The sequence below is a fragment of the Struthio camelus genome, chromosome 21 (genome assembly GCF_040807025.1).
Source record: "Struthio camelus isolate bStrCam1 chromosome 21, bStrCam1.hap1, whole genome shotgun sequence".
NCBI classification, from domain to species: domain Eukaryota; kingdom Metazoa; phylum Chordata; class Aves; order Struthioniformes; family Struthionidae; genus Struthio; species Struthio camelus.
In genome coordinates, this window is record NC_090962.1 from 3,128,211 (window position 1) to 3,143,081 (window position 14,871).

The window sequence follows — 14,871 nt, forward strand, 5'->3', positions numbered from 1 at the left end:
TGATATGGGTTGTACTTTGTAGGTAATATACAGAAACATATTTGTACGTATGTAGGTGCACCCACATACTGGAAATTACCAGAAATCTTTCTAAGAAGTTCTAATCCCTAGGGCAATCAAAAAACGTACTATTCCCAAACAAGAAAAATCTTATACATTGACAAAAACATCACTGCTCCCATACCATTAACAGTTCTATAGCTGCATTTACAAATAAACTATTGCTTGTGAGTCCCTTCTCCGTGACAGTGTGGATCTTATGTATTTAGATATGTCTAGACATGGATGATGGAAATGAAATACCATCTGTACCTCTCCATCTCCAATAGGAGGAGCAGGGTATAGTCTGTGATGAGTTTATTTTGTTCTAAGTATAATCTGTAGTTTGGGACTATAAATGATGAACACATCCACTCAAATCATGAAGTGGAAGAAACCTGGGAGTTAAAATCCCTTCAAACAGCATCCATATTCTTGCCTTTTCTTCAGAATGGCTTAGGAAAAGAGTTGACTGCGTTTGTTAGAACTGAAGGCAGTCTGCCTCCTCAGGTCAAGCAAAATTCAGGCCTGTTTTGGTTTGTGTTTTTGTTGTGCTTATGCATTGAACAATGTCTTTCATCTTACTTTCCACTTTCTGAAAGCCACTAAAAGTGTAGGTGAAGGGAGAAGTCATGCGGTGAGACTTTGAGCCCCCTTAAGAGCACTGGTTCCACCTTCTTCCTGCCCCTCTGCCTTTTCTTGTAGAGCATAGGAGCTGTTAGTGTTACTTAAACAGCTGCTGCTCTTTGTCTAGTGGGGATCTGAGCCCTTGAATGAACAGTAAGGATCTGTGAAGTGACAGCTCTGTTGGGAGTGATGGACACCAGTTTGCACTAATGAGAGATTTGGGAGCTTTTTCAAGGATGGCTACATCACTTAATTGAACCGATCTTCATTTCATCTGCTGTACGCATCAGATGTGTGGTTAACCCACTGGGTCCTGAACAGCTTTGTAAATCTTGTCCCGAGTTCATGTTGTCAAGTAACATGAGAGAATTGCCCTGGGTATGAGGTATTATTGAATTATACAGGAAAGCCAAAGTGACCGAAAACATTCGGAGTGGAAGAAACTGAGTGGGATGCATTGGCCAGGCCTGGTGTGTGCTGGTGGTAGTCCTAGAAAGTGATGCTTGGAATTAAAAATGATGCTGTTTGGCAGATCTATCTTCTTCCTCCAATGGCTTTTTTCAATCAGGTGATGGCATCAGGCGTAGTGAGAGGAAATGGAGCAAAAGTCAGCAATTAAGCTGTTTCTTGGAGTCTATTTTATTCAGAATTGAAGGTTAAACTCCTTTAATAAGCAAAGGATCATTCTTGTTCTTTGAAGGTTATCACAGTTTTAAACACCAAGAATAACTTAACCAGAAATACCAGATGGGAGCCAGTCTTCTGACCTCAGCTCTGATCCCTGGCAGAAGTGAAAGTTCCTCACCAAGTTAGATCAGGGATAGCTTCTCATTCTTTCTACTAAAAATATAAATAAATAACAGTTCTTGAGCCTATTTTATAGTGTGGCTGGGCAGCTGTATCCCCCTTCGATTCCAAGTTATTCTGTCAGTGCTCAGCGCTTCAACCAGCATCATAAATTGGAATTTGTGATGCACACTGGCTAGAAAAGTACTGTTAAGGTAGTAGCAGTACAAACACAAAAGACTTTAACATCTTTCTGTCCCCGTGTTGGTTTTGAATAGTTTAGCTTATTAATATACTATTTCTAATACTTTACTGCTTTGTTTACATTTTTAATGGCAAACAGCAGTGCCAGCGGTAACAGTCAGTTTAGCTCTCCTTTGCAGCTGTGTTGCATTAGTGCAACATGTGCAAAGAAGTTTCTTTACCTGAACCATTTTCAGCATTTTTTAAAAATCAATTGAGTAAGAAATCCCTTGCCAAACCTGTATGTGTCCTTTTGAATTACTCTGTCAACTTGTTAATGCAATGCCTGTATGTCTCTCTACATCTACAAAGGCAAAACCTCCCAATGGCATCCTTTGAAGGGAGAAGTTGCCTCCATTTTGTGTACTGGAAGTCTGAGGCATGGAGATGCTTGTGATTTACCCTTGTTGTGTAATGGTTGAGATGAAACAAAGAATGGCTGCCTGGCTTGCAGTTCTGTGTTTAGCTAGAAGAGTGTTTCTTTGCCTTCGCTCTTCCTGTCTGACATCCGCTTACTCAGGCTGACAAATCTTGGCAGTTGCTGTCATTTTTCCGCCACACGTAATCACTCCACTAAGCAGCAAAAGATGATGGCAATAGTATCAGGGTGGGATTAGTATGACATTCTGATATTGTTGGAGGAAATGTCAACTGTAACACATTTGGGTGTAAGCCAGATAAAGCAGAAATATTCCTAATTTTACAGTTTATCCTAGCAGGGAGGAGGGAGAACAGAGAGAGACAGAATCCTTCTGAGTTGTGTTTGGCTGAGTTCTCCACAGGATGTCCTCTGTAATTATATCAGAGGGATTTATGAGCCTGTTCTTCCTACTCAGATGATAGCCCTGTTTTTCTTGGTATTGTTTGCGAAGCTTTAATGCTTTGCGGTATGGAAATTCAGCTCTATGGAGGAAGACCAGGCCATAAAATAATTGTTTGGGCTCTCTGAAATGTTATGTAACTTGGCAGCTGCATCCCATCCGAAAGTTACTTAGATCTTTCCTTTTTTCCTCTTTTCCATTCTTAAAGCCAACAATTTTCATTAGTCTGGTACTAAACTAGAATTCATTGGATGAAATAGTCTGCAAGCAATCTTAATTTGTAACTTGACCTTTTCAGAATGGCTACTTCCAATACTGCCGATTGAAATAAAAAGATTTGTAATCTTGTCAGAAAGCATCAAGAACTAATTCATAGTAGTGTTATGCATTATTTAGGGACCTTGTTTGCATGAGTGGCCAGGTACAAACTCTTCTTCAGCTGCTGTGAATTGAGGATTATGCCATGTGTGAACAACAAACATCACTTTTCCTAGGTTTATATAAGATTTGGTCTGACTGCTGACCTGGAAGTCATAACTGTTTAACTCTTAGGCATGTCCATTATATCTGTCTGTTAAGTAGTTTGATTTCTGGTCACTTGCATTGTCATTTGAAATTTTGGTTTCAATATGTTTGATAGGATGTGTATGAAATTTCTAGCGTATTTTATGAATGGAAAGGAAGTTAAGTGAAATAAAGGAACTAGACCCTGAAGTATATCAGAAAGGCTTATATGAGTTGTTCTTTAGCTAGGAACTTTGAGTCCTGTTACTTGTGTAGGCAGGACCCAGTACAATGGGATCCTGATCCCCCTGCAGCTTCTCACTGCTAACGTAATTGCCAAAGTAGGGAGTATTTATACGTACTGTCTTGCTATGGGTGAAGGTTAGTGGAAGGTATCGTTTTAATGGGAGTGTATTAACGTAGAGATAAAACTTCAGCTCTTATCTTAATTTTTTTTTTTGATGCTCTATGTGATTTAACATCAAGTAACTGACCGTGGCAGGAGAGTATGTTTAAAATACGGAGAAAAAAGAAGTTCAGATAACTTGGAGATGAACAACATGAGGCTGTCGTTCTGCAAGAGCTCTGTGAAGGAAGGTAGTTCCATAAAGACCTGTGTACTGGCACACTGTGTGCACATGCAGAGTACACTGAGGGAGATTAATTTGCGAGACCGTGCCCCAAATTTGCCTAACCCATCTATTTAACTCCACAGAATTTTTGCAAGACCCATACTCATCCCATGATAAACATGCAAGCCACGCTTATTAAATCCCCTGTATATGGGGTGTTATGCGACTGAACAAACTTTGACTAAATCTAATGTATAGGCTGGCTTGAAAGCCCCAGACTCTAGTTTCTACTGCCATCTGCTGTTAATGACTAGTTTAGATTGGGAACTTGTCACAGTGATCCATGCTTTGCAAGATTAAGGGTCTTAATGTCAAGGTGTGGCCCAAGGGCAAATGTGGAAGCAAAAGATAGGTATGGTGACTCCCGTTCCCTTGTTATACCTGGCTGCGCTGCTGTATCTTGGGGGTTTACCAGTTCTGGATGATTTTAAATACCGTAATACTGCCTTCCTTGTTACATTACCCTTTAAGAACACTTTTTGTATCTTTTCCTGATATGCAGAGATACATCTTCATAATGGAGTAAGTTCAGCAATAGGGAATTTTTATGCATCTTGGCCCTGTTGTGATGAACATCTGGGTAACACATGTAATACAGTACTAAAGAGCACGTGGCATAAGGTGCCAGTGGTTTCTTGTTTGTTTATTTCTGTTACTGTGGTTGATCCCTGGTTAAAAGCTAATTCTTTTCCTGCTCCATTTTACAGATTATAAGACTGCTGTTATAAAAGTGATTATAATGATGCACTCTCCTCAAAAGCTATTCTTCAGAACTGTCAGTCTGAGAAAAGGAGGATGGATGGGGAAAGTTCTCTGAGACTTCAGGGCTCTGGTCCACGCATCTAGTTGGGCAAAGCTTCTCTAGAGAGTAGCCATTAATTTCTTAAGCTTTTCATGGACTCATTAATGTTGTCTGAACCTCCCGTGCTGCTCTTTAGCCTTCTAACCTCAAGCCAAACCTGTTAACTTTTTTCCTCTTATTTTTTCTGCCAGGGACTGATAAATATAGTGCCATTCTTCCCTGGTGAGAGGTGGACGTTCTCTTTCCATAACAGGCTCTGCCCACCAATTCCAAGGATCAGAGGGGCTGACAACTTACAAGAGGACCCCACAAAAGCATTGCATAAAGAAGAATATGGAATCTTGTCAAGTCGTAATTTTTTCCAGCCAACATCTAGTCAACGACAATTTTTAGAGTGCGACAAATCCACAAAAAAGTAAACAGTTACTGTTAAGCTTGGTAAATTTTTAAGGCTCTTCCTGTTGATACTGTGTAATTTTCTATTGCAGTCCGTCACTGGGTCATATGCCTATATTCTGATTACAGAAAAACTATAAATGAAGCCTCAGACCTATAGGTCAGACTTTCATTCCAGAATAGGAGTGCCAGCAATTACACAGAACATACAAGGAATCTACTGATTGCTAGTGACTTTGATGCTTATGGTCTTCCTAAGATGTGTGTATGATCATAAGCAAACATTCAGGCCTCTGTAATTTTTCCAACATGTGATTTATGTCAGGGAATATGCCCCATTGCATGTTTTTGGAAACTCTTATGCTTCGTAGTGGTTTTGGGATATACAACTGCTATTGTTAGGGAATACTGTTACAGACGATACTCATTGGTAAAACACACAATACAAAGCGCTATTGTGTACTTCTTTTTCTCTTAGATGCCCATGGCAAAACGTGCTGTTCTCCTGAATCTTCTACATTCCTTTATAGAGATGGAGTATGATGAAAAGACACTGCTACTTTTGCACCCTGAATTTTTGCAGCCTCATGTGCAGTGGAATGGCAAAGTCTACCTTTTAGGTCAGCCCAGTTTTGACAACCCAAACTTACTTGCAGGAAACTTTTAAGGAAAGACATAAAAATGAGTTCATTCTGGCTGATGGGCAGTCTGTTGCCACAGTGGTCGCATTAAGTAATGTTATTGAGCTTAATTAATAAGTTCACCTTTTGAGCTTGAACCTATTGAGCCTAAGTAGAAGTTCAGTTAAGAAGTTTGCTCCATCTCATAAACACTAGAGGGCACTACTAGTGTTTATGTTTTAAATCTAAAAAGTTTCAATTTTTGTTATAAGCATTTTAACTCCAAAAAGCAGGTGGTTTTACAGGTTTTCTTCCTGGTTACTATGACTTAGTGCTCCCTATCCACCTCTGTTGGGGTGTTCTGGAGCAAGGGATAGTGATATGATAGAAGCAGCTGGTGGCACCTTCTGCCGCTGCCTGTATCACCTCTCAGTGATGCAGGAGGTGCGGGCTTGTTCAGATACCCCTGCGCTGGGGATAGAGGGATAGAGGGAGACCTGTTGCTTCTGTCCTGAAGCGACAGAGTCCCTTATCACACAGAACAGAATATAGCAGTGCTTGGGCTTGTGAAATATTGGACAAGGTCCAAGAAGGGATTGCAGACTGCAGGAATTCCAACACTAAAAGCCCCAGGGAAACTCCAGAGCATGTAAAGAATGAGAATAGATATCAAGTAAATGTGTGCAGGGCTACATATTTGATTATACTGTTCTGACTTCATTTGCATGTACAAGCTCAGTTTAAGTGGGAGCATTTACCATATGAATGCAACACTATAAGCATGTTGATTGTGCCAATGCGTACACATTCAACTCTGATCATTATAACTGTGACACAATTTTTGTACCCAAGAAAGTACTAAGTGGCAAGTCAAACAAGCTAAAAGTCGTTGCTCAAAAAGTTAGAGAAATAGTCCAGAAAACATTATATGAAAATTGGTAGGAAAAAATACGGAGAGCTACATTTAGGAAGAAATAATAAGATGCACAAATACAAACTGGGGAATGAAAAGATAAGCAGCAGTGTTTCAGACAAGGATCAAGGGATTATGACAGATCCCCAGCTAAATGAGTCAACCATGCCATGCCATTGCAGAAAAGGCTGACATACTAAGTTGTACAAATGGTATTACACCATGCAAAGCCTGTAAAGTAACCTGCCTGTCCTCTTCAGTGGTGGTTTCTCTGACAGGGTAATGGCTGCAATTTCAGTTGCTGTGCTTCAAGAAAACATGGATAAATTGGAAAATGTCCAGAGGACAGCAGTCAAAATGATCAAAGAGCTAGAAATCACTATAGGTGAGGACTGATTAAACAGACATGTTTCAATTAAAGAAAAAGATGACAGACGAAACATAAGTCTCTGTGTCAAAAGCTGCTGGAGTTGAGGGTATTTTTTTTCCCCCCCGCCATGTCCGTGGTGAATAGGACAAAAAGTAATGGATCTAGACTGTATCAAGGAAGATTCACATTAAACATCCGGAAAAGCTTATTCATGTGTCAGTTACTAGTAACACTGAAAGATTGCCTTAGGTTGCTGTGTGTTGCTACCATTAGAGAGCCTCACAAACAGTTTTGGTAGATGTCTGCTAGATATGACATGGGTAAAACTGATCCTGCCTTGGGCCACAGGAAAGTATGACCTCCTGAGCTCTCACCAAGTTCTGTTTTCCTATGATTAGGAGTTGTTTTATAATAGATTTATAAATGCTACATCGCTGACCTGGATGCTGAAGTGTTTTCTGAATGGTTAACCCGGTCTTTCACAACAGGAGGATGCTTAGGAACAAAACAGGAAGCAAAAGCATGATTCAAGATCAGCCTTGTTTACTGGAAATCATTGAGGGCCAATGGGGGATAAGGCCAGAAAGACTGGAAAGTTTACTTTCCAAAATTAGAGGAAGAAATCAGCAAACACAGGAAACTAAAATATATCTGTTGATCAGCAAAATTATGGTTTTCTTTTTGTGAGCCTAACAACAAAGCTCTTGGAGTTGGAGTTGTAGTGTCCTAGAACTGCAAGGAAATGTCCCTTAATGACCAAACTGCAAAGTGGATCCCTACTGACTTTCAGAGCAGAAACTTTACTTTTAACTCATGGGTTAACAAGCATCAGCTGTAATGAATGTGCACATTGCAGTGAATTGTATGACCCCTTGGTACTTACTGTGGACAACTAATGTGTGGTAAGATTTTTGTCATGGTAACCTGGACATAAGTCTGAGTCTTCCATCTATGTTCTCTTTGGGACAAGAACATAATGTTTCATATATGTTCAGCACTTGGGCAAGGAAAGCCTGCAGTGCTAATGCTTTCACTTGCTAATCCTTGCTAGTGGAAAAAACAGGGCTTGGTCATCTTACTTCTAATGTCATTTTTTGAACATTTGCCTCTTGCTATTTAAAATCATTCCATAGTTGCATAATGCTCTATAGATGGCAAAACAGTATATTGTTGACAACACATGACAACAAAGAGGAATTGACTGTAGAGGAACCATCTTAAGAGGAACCATCTGTTTTCAAAGTTTGGGCAGTTAAGAAAGCTTGTGACCTAACTTCCTCCGTTATTACTCTAAGGTGTTAATCGCAGTTGTTTAACTTGGGTGGTTTCTGGCATATAAAGGACGCAGAACAGCCAGCTCATCCCGCTATCAAGAAGACAACTAGTAACTAGAAGTTATGACTTTTAATACATTTTAGCTGTTTATGGTGGTGGAATGTGTTTTGAAAATAGCCTAAATGATAGCAATAAGCCAGTTTCCTTGAAATACTGAGAGAGAGATCTGGAATTCTATAAGGCTGAATTCTGCGATCTCTTCTATACTTCAGTCATGAAAGATCATGTTGGAAGCACTGGTGGCTTGGGAGCAAGTAGTAACTGTAATTGCCTAGACCTGACCAAACAGTTACAGCAAGGTATTTATGGGAAACCAGGAGAAGTTTTTCTTTGGAGTCCCATTACTGTCTCTGCCTGGAATTGCTAACTATGTTGATTTTGGCAATATTAAAACCTAAGAGAGCTTTCAGGGGTGCTTCACTCTGGCGGGATCCTGCAGAAAATGGAACGAATTCTCCTAGACTGTGCATCTAACTAGTGATTTGGCTTGAACTTCAGTGCTGCAGCAGCATGCTTACCTATCAGACACCTTACCCTGTCTCCTAGTTGGTTCAGTTTCCCTGGAGGATAAGCTTTTAAATTTTACAATAAATTGAGCTTTTGTAAAAGGAATAAAATTAAATGACTTATTTAAATATAGTCTTGTTCTTTCCAGCTCTCCTTTGAACAGAAAAACATGTTGTAATAAATAGACCTGGATTTTCATTTTTTATTTGTATTAGGTTACCAACTGGAAATTCATAAAAGATGATAGGCTCACTGGAATACGTGCTTCTCTGGCATATGCTAAGAGGCGGTTCCTGTGTCAGTAATATTACAGCTTTGACAAGATTGATAAAGAGAGAAGTAACTTTTTTATCTCTGCTCTGTTGGTAGAAAAACAGATTCTATGACTCAGCCAGCATCATGCAGGGTAAGGGTGGAACACCTTCCAGAACACCCCAGGTTGTATTCCAAGGCCTTCTCCATAGGTCTATCTGTTCTCTATATCCTGCTGTGAGATAGGAGGTAAGTGCTAAGGGCCTATTTTGATAAAGAACACAATGTATTTTGAGTGATTGCTTGCACTGGATTTTTTTATATGGAAAACAATACAGTGATTGCAAAGAGATCTTTGCTTGGGATAGTCCTTACTGAAAGAGACAGAATGAAGTACTTGGTGCTACTTGCACTTTCCCAGGGTTGATCACTTCCAGCACAGGTATAATCCAGATGGCAAAAGCAAGCATAACTCAAACCAACTGATTGCACATCAAGATGGAACAGCTGTTTTACTGATTGGAGTTGGTAGAAAGCCTCAGTTGTAGATTTTGCTATGTGAAGGCTTAGCACTGGTGGGGGATTCAGGAGCAATATGAAGCTATGGGCTGAATCAACCAATTGGAAGCGTATGCCTCCACATAAGAAGACTACTTTTAGCTACACATTCTTTCCAGTTGGTTCAGTTGCCCTCTAGCATAATCATTGCCCTGTTTGGGGTGGGGGGACAAGTTGAAGCTGAATCTATTGGCTGCTTTCATTCAAATACTGAAGTCTATTAGCAATGATGTAGTCAGCTGTGATGAAAAATGGGATGATATGTTTAGAATCTGCTGAAGATTGGCAACTGAGCCTGCATCAGCTGATGCCAGTTCATGTAGTAAGGCTTGTATAGGAAAGAACTGATTCTTGTGTAGGTTTCTGGGGGAGGGATCTAGCTGTTGTTGAAAGACTCAGGTGTCCTTTTAATGCATTAACCTGGGACCCTCTTGCATCCTTGAGACAAGAAGGCTCTATCCCATGGCTAAAGGTATCAGGTGCCAAAGGAAGGTCCAGAAAGGTGAGAGTAGCTGTTTGTCTTGTAAGCACCAGCAGCAGTGATGCAAAGCTGGTTTTGTCCTGTAATCTAGCCTGAATCTGGAATGTATGGAGTACAGCGTTAAATAGATGAGCTTGTGATTGACCTTTAAGTAGCTCCGTTTTGTCTGAAACTAGGAAAATTTGGTGACTTCTGCTTCGTCCCTGTTGTTCCCAGACAGAGCAAGTCCAACAAGACAATCAGGCTTCCCAGAGCTGTGCTCTTTGCAAGTCTTATCCTTAGGCTGTGTTGTGTGGTTAGCAGGTCATCCAAAGTATGACTTTAGATTGGTTTTGTTTAGCCATCAAATCTCTGTTTAAGCTCCTTTAAGAACGTTTTCTTCTGAACAAATGTCATTTTAATGTTGCTCAAATTTATTTGAAAACTTTATGAAATCAGTAGTCTTTCCTAATTGGAGCAATATACTTGAGAACAAACTTGCTGTATGGTATTTTTTTTTCTAGCTGTTATGTTCAATAACAGTGCTAATATTTTGGCTTTTCACTCTGTCAAAGATTTCAGCTGTCTCCCCTTCTACTCTTCACATGTTACGTTTCTCCTGCATCTCTGCACTACTTATTACCTAAGTTTTCTTTACACTGGCTGCCAACGGCTCTCAGTGTTATCCTCACGTTATCCAAGACGGTCTGTATTGTGAAGTGGATTGAGTGTAGGGCTACATGCCAACGTTCCTGATTGCTTATCTCAGCAGTGCCACAGATCTGTGAACCTTTGTGCAAGTCAATTAATCCAGTTCCCAATCTTTAAAATGGGGATAATGATATTTATGTAACTGTTGGAGGTATTTGTAGATCAGCCTGAACAGCGAATGTGATGCTGTGGCATGCATTTCTCTGTCCGTATGTCAGTGGCTTTGTGGTTCAGCACCATTAATAATAGCTCGTTTGTCACACTCATGTGCTACCATTTTAATCAGAATTTAAAGTTTATGGACATCTTTAACCCTCATGATTCCTCAGGTGTTCTAAATTGTCAGAGACTGTACGAAACAAGAAGTTTGAGAAGTGAAAACTATGTTCTTCAACCCTGTTGAGTGTTACTAGAGGCAATTAATTTGTTTCCTGGTCAGTGGAAATATCTTCTGCTGAAGGCTGGGTTTGGAACTGTAGATGGGGCTGGAACAGAGCCTCTTTGTATCTGGCACCAGTCTTCTGTATGATTAGTTGAGGTTTCCCTTGACAATAGCATTTTTGTTAACTTATCTATTTTGTAAATCTAAAGCCAGCAAAATTATATTTCACAGAACTGAGAGCCAGAGCAGAAAAAAGCAGTAAGTTTTTATGCTTATATCTCAGTGTTACTACCAGAGATCCTATTTATTCACATTTCCCCTGTGTCTTCCCTGGGAGAAAGGAAGCACAACCTGGGTTAGTGTGTGGAGCTGCACTGTTCTGAGCATGTTGTTTGGGAGGACAAACTCAAAAGTGACAAAACTCTTCTATTTCTCGTGGCACTTTGATCTGTAAAGGAGGGAGGAAGTGTTACTAGTCTGTGTGTTAAGTTCATCCAGCCCAGGAATCAGAGCTTCCAAGGTCACTGCTGAACCTGGGCATCTCAGAGCTGCTGTGCTAACTGTAGCTCTTTTATAAATAGGATAGGCTGATTAGCAGTCTTATTTAATCTCCATCAATTAGAGAGGATAAGTATTCATGAAGTCCAGAGCTCATTCCTCTTGTAAGATGTTCAGCAAGTGCATGAAGTCGCTGTGCTTAGAAAAATGTTGAAATGTTTATTTTTTTTATATCTAATCCTGTGGAGGACAGCTGCAAAGATATATTCAAGTGGTGCTTTATCTTTCATCTTTAAGGAGCTGGAAAAATTCATCCAGAGAGCCAACTTAAATGAAAATTTACTCCTTGGTTGGCTTTGGTAGTGGGGGGTAATTGGGTATGGACAAGTATGCGTAACACAGGCACTGAGTCTGAGCATGGTTCCTGTCTGCTGGAACGTGTTTCACTGCAGCTTTGGAGATGAATGGCTTGACTCTGTCAAACGTAGTTCTATATTACTTCCTAATATCGTTTTGTATCGTCCCTTTACAGTTTGATTATCCCTTTAAGCACCTGCAAAACATTTGAGTCTCTAAGATTTCATTGACTTCATGGAACTGTGTTCCGTTTCCTGAATTCCTTGCAGTCTGGGCTCTATCGTTGTCTGAAAGGAAGATCAAGGAGAAATTGTGGCTCAAATTCAAAATATTGCTCTCTAGAAAGTGATGTAACACTGGCTATGGTATTTCCCCATATGTAGCAACTGCTTCCTCATTTTTAAGTCTGTCTCTTTGTTTATTGACTGTGAATTCTGCTTTGCAACTCCCCAGCTTTCTGAAAACATGCAATTCTGCATTAAGGGAGAAAAATCCAAAAATACCAAATTCTCAAATGGTGTAAACTGTTCTCACTTTGTAGACTTGCCCTGAAATATTTTCCAGTGAGTCACATGTATGAGTCTGAGTTAAAATATGACCTCTTTAAAATGAAGCAGTATTCATGGAAAACACAGTCTAGAAATTAGAAAACCGGGTTGTCTTTGACACTTGTGAAGGGCTGTTTTCATGTTTGCATCTATATAGGGGCCTAATGCTACCCCTTTTGAAATTTGTGACAAAATTCCTGATAATTTCAAGATAGTCAGCATTGGGCATCAGAATACTCAATTCAAAATGAACAGGTGGAAGCAGGTCCAAGCAACTATTAAAATCAAATGCTTTTCTGTTTTATTTTTACTCTTGCTCAAAATTCGGTTTCAAATCAAGGACAGACCGGAGGATAGCTGCTTGCATATCAGGATCCTTTGCTTACAGTTGTGATGAGAAGGATTCAAATACAGTAAGGTGACATGCATTCCCAAACAGGAATTTTATAGCAGAAAATATTTAAATGATGTTCATTGCATCCCAGATACATCTGGGACAGATCTAAAATGTGTTATAACTTGTGATTGGTTAGCTTAGAAATGACTGCAGAGGTGAGAGCATTATTATACATAAACCAAAAACAGAGCAGTGCAAAACTTTGCCTTGAGAAGTTGACAGTTTAATTTGAGGATTTAATTAATCATCCTTAATAGAAACATCACTCGGTCAATGATGGTATGACGGATTTTGCAGCTGACATTCAGGTGTCATGCCTATTTCTTAACATTTGGTCCCTTCTGCTTTTTGCAGCCTTTGTGGAGACTAATTCGTTACAGATATTTTTCCAATTCAAACTAACAAGGAAGTCATTTATCGGGTAGTGAAAATGAAAGAAACGTATTGGCCCCTCCACATGGGTTCATCACCATATAGGACAGCTACTCTGCTTGCCGACAGTAGGATCCACTGGTTTGGAGAGCTGCAAACCTAGATGGCTGAGGCAGGCCTGAATGTTGCCCTGTTCAGCAGGCCCCATCTTAAGCGCGCAGTGACAACCTTTTAGGGCAGAAGGGTTCTTGGGGCCCTCCAAGCAAGGCCGCACCCCACCGCCCCCCTCTCCTGCGGGCGTAGCCCGCCCATGCGCAGTGACGCGCCCCTTTGCCCTAGCGGCCGGCCGAGTTGGCGCAGGCGTGCAGCGACGCCCGCCGGGGCTCCGGAAGGGCGGGCTGCGCAGGCGTTCAGACGGAGGGCCGTCCCGGCCCTGGAGGGCCGTTCGCTCGCGCATGCGCGCTGCCCCGCCTCTGGGGCCGACTCTCCTGAGGAGGCGGGGAGAGGACGATGGAGGCGCGCAGGGTCCGCCGGCTCCGCTCACTGCACGGGAGCAGACGCTGCCGCCGCCACCACCACCACCGTCGGGGTTGGCGCGCCGGCCTCTGAAGGCGCAGGGGCGGGAGGCTTCGCCCGGCCCTGAAGCAGCCCGTGGCGCGGTGAGTCGGGGGCCGCCTGGGCCCTGAGGCAGAGGTGGGGGGCGGCTCCTGCGAGGGGAGTCCGGAGCGGCCTCCTGCGGGGGCTGCGCAGCATCCCGCGGCGCTGGGGCCGGGTGCGGAGCGGCCGTGCCGGGGCCGGCCGGGTGCTCGTGGCCCGAGCGCCAGCGCGGGGGCGGGCGGGGAGCCGCGGCGGCGCCTGCCTCCCGGACTGCTGCCGCCGCTCGCGGGAGCTGGCCTGGTGCGGCTTCTTTGCCCGCGCCGGAGGGCAGATCGTATCCGGCGGCTCTCGGGAACCTGAGAGAGCTGTTGGTGAGCCTGCGGGCTGTCTTCCTTTGGGACAAACGGACTCGCGGGTAACTTCTTGCAAACCCGGGAGAACAGTTCAACCGGAGTAAGCTGTAGACGCGCCCTAGTAACGTGAGCGATAAGGGGCAGTGAGGTAGGAGGATAGTTTCTCGAAAGGATAATGGGTAGAACAACTTAATTTGGCACGTGATCTGCTGACTACACATCAAATATGCAGCCCAGTTCATTTTTTGTTTCTTTGACATCTTCGTTCCAGACTAACACGGATAGGGATATATCTAGGAGTCTGAGTTTTTGGTTATTAATATCTGTTCCCTGGGGTTATAGTATGTTAAACATAGGTGCCTGTTGTGTTGATATTTCTGTAGCGGAAGGGTTAACACAGGGATTTGTTTTCCCTGGGCATTTAACACGTGATAGGCATGCTATCTGTTTTGTTTTTTAGTAGAAATAGCACTTCAGTATTTTGTAAGTATGTAATCAAAAAAGATGCCACAGAAATTCAGCTGGTGTCAAACAGCTAGACTTCAATGTGGTGTTTTTTGTTGTTTGTTTGGTTTTTTTTTTTTTTTGCTTCAGACACACTGCAACACAAAGTTCTAAACTACAACAAAGTCTTGTCTGCCTGATACAGTTGTTGCTGCTTTTTTGGTGAGAGAAGCTTTAGGGCCTTGTGGATGGAGTTATATGCATGTGTGCTCTATTGGAGTACTTTCTTGAGTAAAGTATAGTTTAAAAAAAAAATTGTTAGCAGAATGAAGTGAATACCATATAGA

General features: G+C 41.8%; 1 protein-coding gene across 12 annotated transcripts in view; it reads left to right on the plus strand.

Moving 5' to 3' along the window:
* The first annotated feature begins 13,547 nt into the window (after window positions 1–13,547).
* Window positions 13,548–14,871, plus strand: part of NADK (NAD kinase) — a 45,301-nt gene continuing 43,977 nt past the window's right edge. For 11 of the 12 annotated variants that reach the window (XR_011135787.1, XR_011135782.1, XR_011135785.1 and 8 more), the window contains exon 1: window positions 13,548–13,789. The gene's annotated coding sequence lies outside the window, so the exon portion shown is untranslated. The remainder of the gene's footprint in view (window positions 13,790–14,871) is intronic. The other variant, XR_011135792.1, reaches the window with a different exon arrangement.